The sequence below is a fragment of the Pinus tabuliformis genome, chromosome X (assembly GCF_031772625.1).
Source record: "Pinus tabuliformis cultivar Carrire ecotype Pingquan chromosome X, CPIR1, whole genome shotgun sequence".
NCBI lineage: Eukaryota > Viridiplantae > Streptophyta > Pinopsida > Pinales > Pinaceae > Pinus > Pinus tabuliformis.
This window is the reverse complement of record NC_142308.1, coordinates 1525293636-1525313475: the sequence shown is the minus strand read 5'-3', so window position 1 is coordinate 1525313475 and position 19840 is coordinate 1525293636. Positions and strand designations below refer to the sequence as shown.

At 38.1% G+C, this 19840-nt stretch overlaps 1 pseudogene; it reads right to left on the bottom strand.

Annotated features, from left to right (window-relative positions):
- Positions 1–10761: 10761 nt before the first annotated feature.
- LOC149145853 (uncharacterized) lies at positions 10762–16587 on the bottom strand (annotated as a pseudogene).
- Positions 16588–19840: the final 3253 nt, after the last annotated feature.

Here is a 19840-nt window from a genome sequence, read left to right as displayed (position 1 = left end):
GAGACTAAAGGACTGAAATCAATTGGCTGAAAAGAACTGAAATTCAAAAGGAAAATAAACTTTGTGTAAAACAAGAAAGGACAGGACGAAAATGTAACTAAGCTAACAGCAAAAATAAAATGAATCCTAACCTACTCAGGAGGTAACCACCATGTGGTGGCTACTGGAAGTATCTCTTAAGATGCTGGCCATTAACAGGGAGTTTTTCAGTTTCTCCCTGTAAATTTTTTAGTCTGTAAGTTCCCTGACCGATTTTTTCTTCCACTTGGAATGGGCCCAACCATAAGTGTTGGAATTTCGTGTGCTTACCTTTTAGCTCACTCAGCTTGTCCCAGCTCTCCTACTTGGTAATCTTTATCACCTACCAGATGACAGTCAAACCATCTCTTTACAATCATTTTATGATTTCTAAATTTATTTCTGGCTTTATCTCTCAATTCCTCCAACCTCACCAGTTGGTTGATCCTTTTCTGAAGTAAGACTGAAGGGGTCCCTCTCGAAGCTTGGGAGAGCTATAAAGAGGGAAGGGTAACGTTAGGAGGCAAGATGGTTTCCTGTCCATAGACGAGGAAGTATGGGGAGTTTCGTAATGCTACTTTTGGGGTGGCCTTATCGGCGCAAAGGGCGTTTGTTAGAGCATTGTGCCAATTAGTATGGTTGTCGGCGACAGATTTACGGATTATGCAGATGAGGTTTTTATTTGAGGACTCTGCAACTCCATTCCCCTGGGGGTAATAGTTTGATGCATACCTTATGTGAATTGATTTATCAATAGCAAATTCAGTCAATTTCAGTGATGCAAAGTAAGAAGCACTGTCAAATATGAGAGCGTCAGGAATGCCAAACCTGCTGATAATAAATTTCTCAATAAATGATATTACCTCGTCTTCATTTACCTTCCGAAGCGGGATGGCTTCAGTCCATTTGGTGAAGTAGTCGGTCGCCATGAGTATATACTTATGCTACTGTGAAGAGTTCAGAGTGATCTCACCTATGACATCTAGGCCCCATTGCTAGAACGGGCGATAAGTCATAACTAGCCTGAGAGGAACGACTGGCTTTCTTTCTCGTATTGCGGCAGTTTGACATACCTTGCATTTCCGAGTGTAGGCATGCGAGTCTCTGAACATTGTGGGCCAATAATATCCAGCTCTTAATATTTTGTGAGCAGTGGTCTCTGCTCCATAGTGACCACTTGTTGGGCCGACGTGCATTTCTTTCAAGACATGATCGGCATCATCCTTTTCCAAACATCTAGCCAGATTCCATCATAATTTTTTCTGTATAATGTGTCATTGGCCAAGTGATATTAATTAGATTTGAATCTGAGTGCTCTCCTTTGTGATGCATCCATGTGTTCAGGACATGATCCCTGTGTGAGATAAAAGCGTATGTCGTAATACCATGACTCAGGATCCAAAAGGGCTTCTGACGTTTCGCGCTCACACATCAGCATCTCATTAATCCATAGGGGCTCCTCCCTGAATTCCACTTGTGCATTCTGTATGCTCTGCACTTCTTGTTCTTCGGATGCCCCTTCTTTATCCACCAAAGCTTTTGCCATGAGCTCACACAATCCCTGCCCTCGAACTATGTTCGTCGGCTTAATCTCGAGGTCGTATCCTTGAAGGGTGGTTATCCAATTCCCTCTCCATTCACCCATTTCCTTCTGCACAAAGAGGTCTCTTATAGCAGGGTGGAGAACAATTTAGTCCTGGCCTTTAATAAATAAGGGCGGAAATGTTTTACGGCTTTAAAAACCACAAAACCTTGTTTCTCCATGCTTGGGTAGTTCAGTTTTGCTCCCTGAAGATTAGAGCTCAAATAAGAAATAGGGACTTCATCGCCATCATCATTTTCTTGGGTGAGGATTGAGGCATATGAAACATCGAAAGTGAAAGTGTACAATAAGAATTCCTTGTCGAAATTGGGGCTGACCAACGCAAGAGCTTCTATGATGGACTCCTTAATTCGCCGAAACGATTTCTTAGCTTCATCGCTCCACATATAGACAATGCCTTTCTTCATCATTAGTTGCAAGGGATGCACTATTTCTGCGAAACCTGAAACGAATTTCCTAACGAAATTAATTTTCCCGAAGAAAGATTGCATTGCCTTTTTGTTTGCAGGGGGTTGTATTATCATGATGGTCTCTATTCTTTCGAGATCAATAACAATCCCTTCTTTAGAGAGGATGTGACCCAGTAGTTTCCCTTCTGTAACTGTGAAAACGCTCTTCTTGGGGTTCAACGATATTCCATACCTTCGACATCTTTCAAAAATTTGTTTCAGGTGATAGGTATGATCCGTTTTGTGATACGAATACATAGTAATGTCATCCATGTACACTACTACTGATCCGTTAAACAATCCTTGAAAAGCTATGTCCATAGCTCTCTGGAATGTGGAGCCCGCATTAATAAGTACAAAAGACATTTTACGATATGTGTAAGTGCCCCATTTAATGTTGAAGGTTGTCTTGAGTTGATCTCCATTCACCACCAACACTTGATTATATCCCGAAAATCCATCCAATAGGGACAACATTTCAGACCTAGAAATGCACTAAAGAATGTGTTCCATACAAGGGAAATGATAGTTATCTTTCTGCAATGCTTTGTTCAGGTTTTTGAAATTGATAAATAACCTGATGTCTCCATTTTTATTTCTTATTGGCACGATATTGGCTACCCAACAGGTGTGCCTAACAGGAAAAATGATTTTGGCATCCAGAATTTTGTTTAATTCTTTCTTCACCAACGGTTCCAAGCTTGGATGTATCATGTGAAGCTTTTGTTGGTATGGCCTAGCATCCTTCTCCAACAGAATCACATGCTGCATAACGTTGGTATCAAAGGTTTTTAAGTCGCCATATGTCCATGCAAAGACATCCTTGTACTCTTTAAACAAATTAACAAACACAACCCTTTCTTGTGGAGAGCATCTTAAGCCCAAATTAACAATTTTTGGGTCTTCTTTGGTTCCAAGGTTGACCGATTCATACTTCATGGATGAGCTATGCGTTTTGCAGTTAATTGGCTTCTTGAATTTATCATGTAGGTCATACAAGTGCTCCATCTTGACAACTGACTTGGGAATTATATTGGACTGATCCTCTTCCTCATCTTCCCTTTCATTCATAAGCTTGTCATGCTCTTTTTCATCAATGACTACATTTTTGAATGTCTTCTCGTAGTGCAGGAACTCAAGGATTTGCTCGTCATCTTCGAACACCTGCCAATTTGAGATGTTATCAGGCATGGATGGTCTGAAAATCAATTCAACATAATATTTATTCTTGTTTAATCTAAGATCAGGCAAAATTTTTGAAGCCATACTAGCCATCAGATCGACATCTCAGTTTTTCCCTTGAGGTATGTATGTGATATTAAAAGAATCAAAATTGTCATTTAAGCTCCATACCTCATGTTAGTATCTTACCAGGTGTGGAAAATTGCAATGTATCCTTTTCCTTACCTGGTCTACAATTATCTGTGAGTCACCAAAAACTTTAAGATTTTTCACCTTCATATCAATGGCTTTCTTCAGGCCCTGCAGCAAGCCTTCATATTCTACCGTGTTGTTGGTGCACGCGAACTCCAACCGGCTGGCCATCAAATGTTGGTTCCCTTGCGGGTCAATGAGAATGCTCCCAACACCTACACCTTCAAGGCAGTTAGAGCCATCAAAATAGAGTGTCCAAAATATAGAATCTAATGTTACATCAATTGAACTGCTTTCTACAAAATTAGTCCTATCATCTACTATAATACAGGATAATTCATCAGTTGGATTGTAGGGGAGAGCTTCCAACTGTGTGTTTGTCACAGTTTCTTCAACTGTCTCTGCATGGAATTCTCCAAAACAAGTTTCCGTGGCACAAACGTCGAAACTATAATTCCCAAGGATAGAGTTGGTAAACATTACAAGTTCATTGGGGCCATTTAGTTCCGTCACCACATACTTCATGTATCTTTCTCGATCAACCCTCAGCATATCACCTTTTCCCTTCTAAGGCAGCAAGAGATGGGACCAATCAGTTGAGAAATATCCATTCAGTTTTGCTGACCAGTCCCTACTAAGCAGCATTCCATAAGCCTCAGGTATGTCGACTACCACTATGTCAATGACTTGTGTGTACTGTGGTTTGGTAGCCATCCGAACCAACACATCTTTCAATTCCCCAATTACTTTCACATTCGTTCTGTCCAATTGCATAATTCGAGTTCCAGTTTTCTCGGGTATTACGTGAAGTCTTTTAGCAACAACGTAAGGCATAACAGTGGATGAGGCACTGGAATCTACCAAGCAATTGTGTACGTTCATGTTGAAGATTTCAAATGTGATAAGGAAAGGTGGAGTCATGGATTTTGATTTCCTTCCTATCATGGCTGCACTGACATCTTGGGGCGTTTGATTTATTTTTTATAGAGTGGCTTCCATGGCTGGTGGCTTTTGGGATGTACTAGAGGTACTAACAGGTCTGGATACCAAAGTTTTGGTTTGACTACTTGGATTGGTGAGAGATTTGCAATTATGTTCATTCATTGCTTTCAAGAACAGATCTCTTTGCTACGTTAAGTTTAGCAAATTGAAGTATGTGATATTAGCTCTGGATTTCTTAAGATCATCCACAATATTGTTGTAAGGACCACATCCAGACTATATACATATCTTTTTTTTTTTAAATCACAGCAAAATGCAACTAGAATAGAAACACATTAGGAATTCATTTCAAGAAACATATCATAACATTTACATACATTTAGCTAAGACCAAAATAGTATTGCAACACATATGTACCGTTCATTAGAAGACGAGACTCCGTTTGCTTTGCTGTTGCTAGTATTCCCTTGTTGTCGGTCACCTCCGTGAATGAATGGCAATGTACTTGATCCGAATGCGATGACCCATCGGTTAACCTCCCAGCCTACTCCTTGGGTACTCTTCTTCCCCGCGGACCCCTCAGCTGCAATGGGGTTGTACAATGGAGAATTGCAATAGCTGGTAGAGGAGAGCACTCCTTGGCTCAAGAGTCTCCTCTCTAAAATCCTCTACCTCACCAAACTCACTATAGGATCGTAATCACTGCTTTGACATCATCTCATCCATCCAACATTAGGGTTCCCAAAGTCCCTTCTCTCATGGCTTGCCGCCTCTTTTATAGGAGTCCTCATAGGTGACACTTGGCATGTCATGCATAATTAGTTATTTTTTTTATAATTCAATAGTTTGATTATTCACTCACCCAAGTGTCACTCTTTCATCAAGGGTCTCCCAAAATTATTTACTTAAATTTTAATTTAAAACTAATATTTTCCTCACCTCAACAAGATTCCTATTTCTTCTCCTAGTTGCCTCTTTATCCCCCTTTTTATTCCTTGATTTGGGTTCATTACTAAAGTCAATTAATGAGTCAAGATTTGATCCCCTATCTACCCCCCTAATTTAACTCAAGTTATCTCTTAGATGGATATTCTTATGTTGGTTGTTGCCACATGGAGGTTCTCTACATTTCTCTAAATTTAATTTATTATTCTTATTTTAATTCACCTTCTTCTTTTCTTAATTAGGTTTAATTAGTTTAGGATTAATCTTTATCCTTACAATTATATCCCTCTTTCTCCTTTTACCTAATTAAACCACATAATCTACCTAGTATTTTCCAACATGGGAAGGGTAGAATTTTTAAGGTAATCTATTTTATTTCTTCCTATGATCCTCTTAACCCAAGTTTTATTTTTGATTTAATTACCTCGGTTTCTAACATCATTTACCCTTGATGTAAATTTACCTAGTTTTCATTTCTTGATTATATTTATTAATTAATTTATTTTTAATGATTCCAAGGTGCCAAGTTTGGGTCGTGCCCTTCAAGAACTTCCCTTGAAGCTCCAAGGGTGCCACGCCTAACAATTTATTTGTGATGTCAAGGGTGCAAAGTTGGTCGTGCCCTTCAAGAAAGTCCCTTGAAGTTCCAAGGGTGCCACGCCTAACATTTTATTTGTGATGCCAAGGGTGCCAGGTTGGTCGTGCCCTTCAAGAAATTCCCTTGAAGTTCCAAGGGTGCCATGCCACTTGCCTTCAAGCATTCAGTGACTACGAGGGCAAAGTATAGGTGCAACATCATAGACCGCTATCATCTCTTATGTTGCCTACTATAGTGAGACTAATGGTGTCGGGGATCAAGGAATCCGCCTTGATGCACGCCCAACGGTAAAATCCTCATGAGCAAGCCAACTTGGGGGCCTGCCCTCATGGCATCGTGATCTTCAAGGCGAAGGTGTTTCAACCCTTCCAGCCCAAGTCACGACGGGAGTGCTAGTGGGTGAGATCAGGGACACTGTCCCACCCCTCCCATGTAGTTCCATCCACTTGTACAACCCCATCACCCATATGTGAGTCATTCGGCCAAGCAACTCATCTGTGCCTGCAACCATTAACATATCATCAAAATATAGATAATCATATATAGCAGGTTTCAAAATCGATTAGTATTTCAAACATAAAATAATATAAATTTTCATCAAACTAGGTATCGTCAACTCGTCATGTGCGAGTGCCTGTGGTGGTTTCCTGCCATAGTCAATAATAATCAGTAACTAGGTTTTTTCAGTGTTAGTCATTGTCATAATAGCATTTTTACCATCACCTAGTCATTTACATCATTGTTCATTGTGAACCAGAACTAATGTAAGTAGCTAACATAGGGGATACCTCCATCATGGCTAGCATCATCATAAGCTTAATGGAACCATACATATAGATCAAAGCTATCATCATTATAACATCAATAGAAACATGTTTATCCTTTACTACTATCACCATCATGATATCAATAGAGAGTACACATAACCATTAATTATATCGTAATCATAATATTAATAAAGAACATACATAACCATCACATTCACTGATAATAGAGTCACATTTTTGGATCCTCAGCCTGAGTTCCTCAAAGACTAAAGTATGTAAGATAATGTCATAATAGAGTCAGGAAACTAGAGTGGGCACTACATACACCCCCTCTTAACAATGGACTTCGTCCCGAAGTCCTTAGAACGTAAAGGAGAAACGAGAACACATAATCTTAGGAACCCTTCCTGAAACTCTTGCCAACCTTCTGGTGGGCAGGTTATAATTTTCCCAAGGTATCTATACCAAAATTCTGTTATAACTAAAGGACTATATCTGTGATCATTGCAACCCATAATTATTTATGTATTAAGAGACAACAAAACAAGAAGCAGGACAATCACAATCAATATTCATCTCATGGTACAAATTAATATATGATGCATTCAACCAAGTAAAGTCATTCACACACTATACTCTTGTAGCTTCCAATTATAGTAGTTCATTTCAAACTACGTCTATATGACCCTATAAGTGACAATGTTGGGGATAATATGTAACAAAACGTGATTTGTATTCTCATCATTGCATCTGTCAAAGTTCATTGTAATAAATGTTGCAATAATATTGTCGTATAAGAAAAGAGCATACAAGTATTATTATTATTATTATTATTATTATTATTATTATTTTAATGGTTGCGAATGAATTTCCAATCCTATTTCAAGATTGAAAAGAAAAGTCTCTTTTCAAGCTAATATATGGTATTGATAATATATAGAGGTATTGATTGAGTATCAAAACTCACTCGAGCAATGTATGAGACCCTTAAAACAAGCTCTTGCTTGGTTGTATATTTCACCATTTTTATGCTTTCACCTAAATTTTCCAAAGTGGAGAACTTATGGGACATAGGTCTCAAGTTCAATTCTTACTGATGATAGAAGGTACTCTTGCAACAGTCTAGTCAACTGCGTGAAATAGTTGCTTAATTTAATTTATTTACTGGCATAAGACTTATTGATCACTATCTACTAAATATTTGGCCAAATTATTTCTGAATACTTCAATAAAAGTAAGGGGAATTTGCAATAAGATATCTTTTCTCAGTAATAAAATAATTCTAGAGCATACAGAGGCCTGAATATGAACTGAGCAACAAAACTTAACAATCATAATCTGAAGCTCCTGTACCAAATTATGCCGAGAGAATCCCTTCTTGGATGATTCACTCTTACAAATCCCGATGTCTGAATATTTGACCAAATTTATCCGCCAAAATGATTCTCCACATTTTCGCATACACCTCATATTATCAAAGTACACAACCCTTCAGCTGTGAACTTAAAAATAAAAATTTCACTACTAATACTGTTTCATAAAACCATGAGAAAAATGCTTTATACAAATCACAAATCATTGTACACATTGTACACTTATGAATAACTCATTCCGTGGAAAATAAATGGGGCATAATCTAGACAGCAGTGATGGCCATAGAAACCATTTGCTCATTCCTATGGCCAGTTCGTCGAGTTCTCCAACAAGAGAGACACCCGTTTTTAAAAAAAAAACATTCAGTCTCACAATTATATTGCAGAGACTTGGTTAACCTTATGTCCTATTTATTTAATTTTTGTTATCCACTAAACATTAAAATCTACTTCAACTACATCGCGAGATGTAGGTTCAGTTTTTGGGGATACAGCGACGTGTTGTCAGTTCAATGGAGGGATGGTTCTTTTGAAAAAGCCTAATCATTGGTCAGTGATTTTAATATATACATGTGATAATTTATAAATTCAGGTACCTTTTAGAAGAAAATAAAACTTATGTACAACAGTCATTTATGGTATAAATTAAAATATGTTATTCTCTGATGGTGTTTCCCATGTCCCAATTCAACTGTATTGAGAGACATATTTATTTTAACAAACAACACATGGCCCTTTTGCAAAATCAATGACAACTAGTTTTGAATTGGCCTGCAAGATTGGCGTCAGGGGATCTATATCAAAGCTAGTCTGGCTCTACCATAGTGTGGTAATCTCTGCTACAAAGTTGCCATATATCAAACACACTTGACCTTCTGAGCAAAATAAATTAACAAGACAGGTTCCCTTTGATGAAAGAAGCTGCGTTGGTTAAATGTTTTACAAAACATTTCAATGCTGGTTTTATACCATCCCAGCACTGGGTTTTATGGGAACTATGTCCATAGTGCAAGTATTCACACTGGAGCAAAATATTACATGAATCACACTACGCTTTCAAAATAAATGTCACATCATTATTTACGGCTAAATGTTACTTCAATAGATATGTTGAAAAACTGTAAATAATATAGCATTCCTCCAAAAAAAACAAACGCAAACTATATTTTGAACATGAGTCTACCGTCTTCTACTGCAGAGTTTGCGTTATCTAGACTCTAGGATTTTAGAGGGGCGATTATAATTTCTCAAATAATAATATTTCTTACTAATCCAGGCATCATTTTCAAGAAAAATAAAATAGGACAAAAGAAAACCTGCTCCGCCATCACTAAAACAGAGCAAGATGTTCCGACGAGATACAAACTTGATTACAGATATGACATGTTTCAGCCGTGTCAGCAAAGGACAACCATCAGTAAAAGGGTACACTTTAGTCACTTTCTTGTTCTTTGCATGCTTTAATTGATTATCTATTTGAAGCTTTTATATTTTTGCAGTGCTTTTCCCTCACTCCGCCTTGAGTTCGAGGCAATCTCGAGAGAGCTCTTCCCTGTCCACACACAAGTTTTTCTCCATAGCAATGCCCAAAAATACTACTTAATCTATTAATGTTTTGAGTAAGCCAAACAAAATGGAAAACCATGATCGCAATAAATTGACATAATATCTCATTCTACATCGAATATTAGAATATTTGACAAAGCTTTCAGAAATTACAAATACATACTAGAAGAGCGTCACATACAATACATGAATATTTTTGCATCAAGGGACACATTTAAACTTCAATTATTATTTACAAGTTGTTTATGTGATATGCATTCACAACTATCTTCGGTAGTCAGAAGAAACTATGCTTTGCTGCTTGAAACTAGTATTAAGAAATATACAAGAGATTGAAAATTTTTTACAGTCTCTTCAAAACACACAAATACAAGAAGAGTGTCACATATAATACATTATTTATTTATTTATTTATTTTTGCCTAAGGACAAACCTAAACTTGAATTATCATCCCCAAGGTGTCTTCATTTGGTATGCACTACATAGACAGTTACTCCCTATCAGCTAGAATAAATATGTTTGTTTATTCGCTATTCGCATTAGTTCTCAATTTTTGTGAAGTCATTTTGAGAAATACACTTCAAGGTTGGGCTGCACTATATAAGATGGATTTCTTTTAGCTTTCGTTCCAACTTTGAGGTATTTATTTAAATTTCACCGAGACTTACATATTACCTGGTATATTTTAGAAAATGCCATTCAGATGAGGCAGACCGCAACAAGAATAGAACCCTTGTATACAGTTTTATATTCTGTCAATCTCACTACTCACAACTGAACAGTTGCCTTATTAGTTGGTTCTCGATATTTACAGTTTGGGAAAAATGTGTTTAATTAAAAGGCACAATGATCAAGGTTGAATGTTCCATGACTATGCCAAGACCGTATTATAGGTTTAGGCAACTTAAACTTGCTCAAATAACAACAGAGATAGCAACATTCAGAAAACAAAATACGAAGTTTAATAGATCTTGGTCCTTTATCAAAGTACTGCTATATGAAGAGAAAGCAAATTGCTTAAAAGATGCAAATCCTAAGAAGAAAAATTATATGCTGTTTACTTAAAATCCATATTGGTTGCCAATAATACGCACGAACATAAAAGTCGAGGTGTAAATGCACTGAATCAGCTCACTAGCACCTTTGAAGTCACTTTCCTGTATTTTTCATTTTCGTACATCCTCAATATATGCTTCCCTGTTAGTGTCTTTTTTAAAGAAAGGTTAACTTCAGCCACCTCCGATGGAAGTTCTTCTGTTGGTACTAGATAGGTGCCATATCCCACTGGGCATAGTATAGGACCAGCAAGTGTAGCAAATGTCAAGTCAGCTGTAAATTTGTTGCCACAAATGAAAGGCCGGCCATCAGCAAGCACATTATCTACATCCATACGTTGCTACTGGAAAATTATTTTTTTACTAGCACCTCTTGAAATATACGACGAATCTTATCAAGAGAATGATCTTTTGCTGCAGGCCTGCTGCAACCAACAAATCTATATATCGTCGGCTTTAACGATGGCATTAAACACCAAGTTAACAACCTTTCCCCAAAATGCAGCCCTTGACTTAAATCTTGAAACTGTGTCTGTCATAGAGCAGATAACAATATGCAAATCGCCTGACACGAGGACCCAATATCTCATTGAATTTTGTATCCCATTCTTGCACAGACTGCTCAAGGTTCAACGGATACAACCGATCCGAAATATGTTCAAGATTGATTAATCAATGCGATCCGAAATATGTTCAAGGTTAATTAATCCAGTTAAAAATCAATTTAAATAACGGTTCGAAGTACATTTCTCAGCTCGGTTCTAGATCTGAGACGAGATCAAAACTGCTGTTACACAGTTTGTTGCATGCTAATCAAAATCTGCAAACACCGCCCATGTAGTTCAATACAAACTGTCCACGTTGCGTTTTTAAAACGTAAAGTTGTGAAATTTATATAAAAGGATATGCCAGTGATTTTATTGTCATCTTGATTACACTTAATCGTACACTGTCCACATACCATTTTTAATCTCGGAATAGTTAGTCAGCACGATCTCATCGCGTGGTTTCCGGAACACTTTAAAGCGATTTCGTGCTTTGATTTATCTGGAATTCTGCGGATCTTTTAAGCGGAAGCTTATATTTATTGAAGGTTGTCAGACAGCTCAGCTTCCATTGTAATAATTAAGATTTGGCTTGGGTTCTTCACCGTCATGGGAGAACGTTGAGGGCCAAGTGTTTAATGCTCAAACAGAACTAAAAGTTTTAGTTTTCATTAGGTGGCACCGAATTATCCAGGTCAGAGAAATCCATTGAAACCATAACATAGAAGTCCAATTGTATGCCAACCTAAGGAATGGCACAAATGGCAAGGTATGAGTTCAAGTGTTTGATGCCACAAGTGTCAGAGCGTCGATTCCCAAACAAACACGCAGATCACCTTCAGCGAATATCAAAGTGGGGTTTTAAACAAAGAACATATGTTACCGGGTTTCGTATCCAAATTTCATAGTAAGCGTTGCAAGAATCGTGTTAATATATGGACCGTGAAGGATAATTTTCAAAACATATGTGCCCAGGTGCCAGTTTACAAGCAATATCGAACGTCAGTTGTGCATTTGAATGCCAAATGACATGTACTCATCTTTCTGAAGGGGGTGTAGATTTACTACAATGCCCAGTGTTTGTAAATAATTATCAAATGCCCAATTATTGTGACCTTTGCAGCGATATCTACAGAGATTGTCCCACAAATGTTCTCTCATATGAGATGGTTCTACATCAGGAAGAACTTGTGATAGAAACACACAAGACGTCAATTAAGCTAAGGGGCATTTATGACAGATAAAGAGATGAAGGAAAATGCATAGTTTTCCAACCCCAGCCATCTCGAGGCAGTGGATCCTGTCGTTATAGGAAAAACTAGGGCAGAGCTGTATTATTCTACCGACAAGGATCGGATAAAGAATATGGGGATTTTGATTCATGGAGATGGAATTTTTTTTTTTTTTTAAACCAAAAATAAATTTGCAGCTTATTAGAGAGAGCCTTGAAAGGTTACCATACACAATTTCAAGGTAGAGTGTAGTAGATATTTAACAACTAGTCATGCATGCATGGGCCCATAGGTCTCAAGGGTTCAACTAAGCTCTGATACCAAGTGTAAGGACCACATCCAGACTATATACATATCTTTTTTTTTTAAATCACAGCAAAATGCAACTAGAAGAGAAACACATTAGGAATTCATTTCAAGAAACATATCATAAGATTTACATATATTTAACTAAGACCAAAATAGTATTGCAACACATATGTATCGTTTACCAGAAGACGAGACTCTGTTTGCTTTGCTGTTGCTAGTATTCCCTTGTTGTCGGTCACCTCCATGAATGAATGGCGATGTACTTGATCCGAATGCGATGACCCACCGGTTAACCTCCTAGCCTACTCCTTGGGTACTCTTCTTCCCCGCGGACCCCTGAGCTGCAATGGGGTTGTACAATGGAGAATTGCAATAGCTGGTAGAGGAGAGCACTCCTTGGCTCAAGAGCCCCCTCTCTAAAATCCTCTACCTCACAAAACTCACTATAGGATCGTAATCACTGCTTTGACATCATCTCATCCATCCAACATTAGGGTTCCCAAAGTCCCTTCTCTCATGGCTTGCCCCTTTTTATAGGAGTCCTCATAGGTGACACTTGGCATGTCATGCATAATTAGTTATTTTTTATATAATTCAATAGCTTGATTATTCACCCACCCAAGTGTCACTCTTTCATCAAGGGTCTCCCAAAATTATTTACTTAAATTTTAATTTAAAACTAATATTTTCCTCACCTCAACAAGATTCCTATTTCTTCTCCTAGTTGCCTCTTTATCCCCCTTTTTATTCCTTGATTTGGGTTCATTACTAAAGTCAATTAATGAGTCAAGATTTGATCCCCTATCTACCCCTCTAATTTAACTCAAGTTATCTCTTAGATGGATATTCTTATGTTGGTTGTTGCCACATGGAGGTTCTCTACATTTCTCTAAATTTAATTTATTATTCTTATTTTAATTCACCTTCTTCTTTTCTTAATTAGGTTTAATTAGTTTAGGATTAATCTTTATCCTTACAATTATATCCCTCTTTCTCCTTTTACCTAATTAAACCACATAATCTACCTAGTATTTTCCAACATGGGAAGGGTAGAATTTTTAAGGTAATCTATTTTATGTCTTCCTATGATCCTCTTAACCCAATTTTTATTTTTGATTTAATTACCTCGGTTTCTAACATCATTTACCCTTGATGTAAATTTACGTAGTTTTCATTTCTTGATTATATTTATTAATTTATTTATTTTTAATGATTCCAAGTTGCCAAGTTTGGGTCGTACCCTTCAAGAATTTCCCTTGAAGCTCCAAGGGTGCCACGCCTAACAATTTATTTGTGATGTCAAGGGTGCAAAGTTGGTCGTGCCCTTCAAGAAAGTCCCTTGAAGTTCCAAGGGTGCCATGCCTAAAATTTTATTTTTGATGCCAAGGGTGCCAGGTTGGTCATGCCCTTCAAGAAATTCCCTTGAAGTTCCAAGGGTGCCACACCACTTGCCCTTCAAGCATTCAGTGACTACGAGGGGAAGTATAGGTGCAACATCATAGACCGCTATCATCTCTTATGTTGCCTGCTATAGTGAGACTAATGGTGTCGGGGATCAAGGAATCTGCCTTGATGCGCGCCCCACTGTAAAATCCTCATGAGCGACCCAACTTGGGGGTCTGCCCTCATGGAATCGTGATCTTCAAGGCGAAGGTGTTTCAACCCTTCCAGCCCAAGTCACGGCGGGAGTGCTAGTGGGTGAGATCAGGGACACTGTCCCACCCCTCCCATGTAGTTCCATCCACTTGTACAACCCCATCACCCATATGTGAGTCATTCGGCCAAGCAACTCATCTGTGCCTACAACCATTAACATATCATCAGAATATAGATAAACATATATAGCAGGTTTCAAAATCGATTAGTATTTCAAACATAAAATAATATAGATTTTCATCAAACCAGGTATCGTCAACTCGTCATGTGCGAGTGCCTCTAGTGGTTTCTTTCCATACTCAATAATAATCAGTAACCAGGTTTTTCAGTGTTAGTCATTGTCATAATAACATTTTTACCATCACCTAGTCATTCACATCATTGTTCATTGTGAACCAGAACTAATGTAAGTAGCTAACATAGGGGATACCTCCATCATGGCTAGCATCATCATAACCTTAATGGAACCATACATATAGATCAAAGCTATCATCATTATAACATCAATAGAAACATGTCTATCCTTTACTACTATCACCATCATGATATCAATAGAGAGTACACATAACCATTAATTATATCGTAATCATAATATTAATAAAGAACATACATAACCATCACATTCACTGATAATAGAGTCACGTTTCTGGATCCTCGGCCTGAGTTCCTCATAGACTAAATTATGTAAGATAATGTCATAATAGAGTCAGGAAACTAGAGTGGGCACTACAATTGTAATCAATGTTATAAACAGGTTGGGGCTGAGTAAACATACTTGTTTTTCCATTCTTAGGTGGGATTTTACCATTTTGAGTCGCCTTTGTTGCAATCAGAGATGTGTTATCTTTCTGTGGACAGATCACAATTGGACTACTCTTGGAATCACCACTAGGTCTACCCTTCTCAACAGGAAATTTGGGAGCGGATGCCTTCAAAGGGTGAAATTCTTTGTCTGGTCTACAGGCTTCATCACGCCCACAAGTGGCCCCTTACTTCGTGTGTGGATTTCATTAGTGTGGATTTCTGTGGTACCATTTCTTTCGTCATAATCGTTCTCATTTGTATAGAAATCCCACAGTACATTGATTTGAGATTCTTCATCCAAGGGCTCTTCTACTTGGTATTCTTCCTCATTTTCTTATTCTGGCTCCAGCACCACTATAGGTTCTTCGTTGTTAAGGAGTGATCCGATAAGAGCTAGCTCTTCCATATTTAAATTCCCTTCATTGGGTGGAGCAGGCAGTGCAAGTTGACCATGACCACCTTTTGTCTTCTTACGATAGAAAGGTTTGAAGGATTTTCTGCTGTTATAATCTCCTCTATTCCCACTTGTACTCTCTCTAGAATTCCTTTTCATATCGATGACTATGTTTGTCAATTTCTTAATGATCTGATGCAAACCTTCCACATCTGTGGTATCTTTTTCTTTGATTTCAGCCCCTTTTTTATCACTTCCATTATTATTCTTGGATGATTGAGAGGCTTTCTTTTCTTCGGTTGTATGATGACATGCTGTGAGACTGATCATTTCATTCTCGACTTTTACTGCTTCATCGATAGCACCCTGTAAGGTTTGTGTGTTACTCCTTTTGACCCACATCGCAGTAGGGACAGGGAGAGCAGTGATGTAGAATTCCATGAGCACCTCCTCAGTAGGTCTAGCATTAGCTGGGATTCTGTTGAACAAAGTGTTGAACCGGATGTTAAAATCCTTGACCTTTTCTTTGGCTTCCATTTTCAAACGAGATAGTTCTAAAACTAAGGCCATAGGTGTTTTTTCATCACCAAACTTGTCTAAAAAGGCCTCTTGAAAGGCAACCCATTAGGTGATCGATCCCATTCTCAAGCTAAAGTACCATGTGAAGGCCACACCAATCAGAGTAAAAGGGAATAAGCGACATACTACATCTTCATCGGCTACTCCTAACATGCGCACAACCAGGAAGAAAGAGCAAATATGGTTATCAGCAATGTCTCCCCGCTCAGGGTTGAATTTACGCAGTACTCTTTCTGCATCCTTGGGTAAGGGATGTTGCTGCCCAGGTACCGCTACGACATATTGAGCGAGCCAGGAAGGGAGTGCTCCTGGAGGAGGTGGGAGTTGGTTCCCACCTGGTTGAAGCTGATTCCCACCTGGAAGAGGAAAGTTAGCCATATTATGGATATGGAGGTTTTGGTTGAAGGTTTCTTCAAGGTGCTCATTATTAGGATTACCCAAATTGGGAGAGGGATTACCTTCAGAGAGTGGACCCTTAGGAATTTCTTCCCAAGGAGTGTTGATACTTTGCAAGGACTCTAGCACAATATCTTCAAGAGACGGGGCTGCAGATGTCTCTTCGTTTATGGAACAAATCCTTGGCTTTCTTTTAGTTGTAGGAGGTAAAGAGTGAAAGATGGAGAGTTGAGAGAGGGAACAAGCGTAAGCCCGAGTAAGTACTCTGACTGGTTTTTCTTGAGTGACAGGATACTCCCACAGTGTCTCTTCTTCGGGTGACCCAAGCACGGCACCTAGAGGGATCTCTCTTTCTTCGAAATGAGGCTTTTCCAAATGGGAGGAAGGATCTTTTCGACCTTTATGATCCATGCATTAATATTTTCGAGTCCATGCGCGAAATTTATAGATGAAATCATAAAAAGTTGTGGACAGTGGTTTAGGCCCTCCTTCTAGCGCCAATTTGTTGACGCTGCAAATTTTCGCTATGTCAACAAGGGGAACTAACCCGATTGTAGACCCCAATCAGATCTGCTTTCTTTTGGAATGGCTAGTTCTGACGGGGTTGAGAGGATCCCATAAGCTATTATGTATGTTGAAAGATTGCTTCTCGAAGGAAGACTTCAATTAGATCAACAAACGAAACAGCTAACCTATATGTATCAAATCCTATCTACACTAATTCTAACTACTTATGCTAGTCCTATCTATTCTAAGCTATCCTGCAGGAGCATAACAAAAGGAAGTTAAACATCATATATAAATTCCAAGTCCTAATGAATCAGTTACTGGTTCACAGATGAACAAGTCTGTATGAAATATTAGTTGCAATCTAATTACTTATACAGGAATACACATTCCTTTCCATACAAATAAAACTTGCAACTGATGCTTAACAAGGTCTCGAATCATCTATCGTTCATGAATTAACCATGGTAACAAATCATATTTGAATAACCAAGACTAGTCACGAACTGTCCGTTATCAATATGCACAAAACTAATCACATTTATATTTATGCCAGCAATGACATCCTGATTCTAAACAAATGAAAGGAGAGGCAAATGAATCTGAAAAAGGCTCTTTCCCGACCAAACAATGTTCTTTATTCATAATAAATCAAATGTTGTTTTGCCCAAAAAAGGTCCTCCCCTCATATTCGGAGTTAATACTTATGCAGAAGCAACTAACCCTCGGTCTTCCCCTGACTTTTCACCTCCCTCCTCTTTTCAATATAAAAATTAAAATATACAGGCATAGACCCGATCAGTGAAACGGTTGACCCGTAAAGGCCACATCTGCTAGAGAATTTCATTTCCTGGGGAAATGAATAGATGCTGATTGAAAGGAGGAGGTATGCGTGTCATTTCTTCATTATAAGGCCCTAGACTGCATAACCTTCGGAACACACAGGTAACATGTGGAAACATGACTGCCAATGCCTAAAGCCAGATCTTTAGATAGAGCACACCCGCATATATAAACTCTTCAGATCCGTTCATGCATCTTTTACCCAGAGCCATACTTGATGCTTATGCATCCGTTCTTCGACCTCGCTTGCCTTTTCTCGGTCCTCGCCCACAGAGATAACCAACATTAGCTATGCTTATGAAAATATGATAGAAATGCTTAAAAACACAAATATTGCCTTCATTAAAACATTTATAAAATCAAAAGGAACAAGTGTGAAAGAATCGGCCCCTGGTTTTTAATTCATGGATTGATTAAGTTTCGCAAGCGTAAATCCAATTTACATTGAAAATCGTCATATAACATAGAACTGGATCCGAAATCTGGACTTGAAATATTATTGTTGAGTCCCAAACTTGCATCTTCCCTATACACCTTTTTAGCCTTCTTTTCCATTTACTTGACCCACCAAGCTGTCAAATCATTGCATATTAGTTTAAAAAGAGCTTATAAAATGGTTTCCTAAATATGTCTTGTGACTGCTGTTTGATTTATATTTTTGTTCAATCAGATGCAGAAACTTGTCACTTTCCGCAGCCAGCTCAAGTTTCCGTAGCCATTTTGTTGAAGACTATGTTACAGGTGTCCACTGGAGAATCCGGCCACATGGGAAAGCTGCAAATGATGTGTACATGGAGCGTGTCCCCTTGGTTCAGCCGAATCACTCACAAACAACCATGGTCAAGGGCAGTCAAAGCAGTGGTCAAACCAAGAGTTTTGCAGTGGCACGACTCTGTTTTTACCACGTGAAGATTTGCGTGGCAAGTTCCTCAATCTCCGAAGGTGTGCTAACACCTGTGGATCGATCCGTGAACCAAATCGAACAACCACCACTCCTTAGATTTAATTGTCACGACTACCATACTGCTAGATCTTAGGACGAGGTTATTCATGTGTCTGTTTGGCAGCGCAGAATTTAGGAATTAGTTATAGCATCCTCAGTTATAAATAACGCGTTATCATACGCTTGATAGTTAGCTTTTTATCTGTAATCTTAACTGTTTTTACGAGCCCACTATGCCATGCTCTATATTTATCTTATGACTGCACTTTAATATATGAGAAGACAACGTTCTTAAGTTCAATTTGTGACTGAGTATTGATTGGCCGAGGTTGCAGAGGGCCCCTGTACACCAAGGCTCTGTAACTACTGTATAGTTTCTCGCTTTCTTTCATTATGTTACTTCTTTCATAATCATTTGCTTGTATATATTACACTATTCTGATATTCATGTTAACTGTTGTCCATATTTTCTTTTATGCTTTCTCATGATTGTTAACTGACCAGTGTTTTTCTTTCAGGTTCTTGTAAACAGCCCAGGCAATTTCACATAGTTTTTAATGACTAATGACATGAAATCATCTTGTCCTTCTGCTGATTTATGTTCTGAGTTTTAATTCCAACATTGTCATTCCTTTCAATTCTGTTTTTCTTATTTACTTTCTTGCAATTTAGATCTCATATTACTCCATTTGTTTATGATTACCTCCTATAGCCAGAGCGACTCAAATAGTGAGGAATCAGAATATTAGTTGATGTAGTATAATTTAGTTTACTTTTCTGCAAGTTAGTGATTAGATTACTCATGTCATTTTTAGGGATTGAAATATGAATGCATAGTTTAATCTTAGTTTCATTTTATGCAATTTCATTTCAAGCAATTTAGATATCAGATTACTCAATTTGTTTATGATTACCTCCTATAGCCAGAGCGAGTCGAATGGT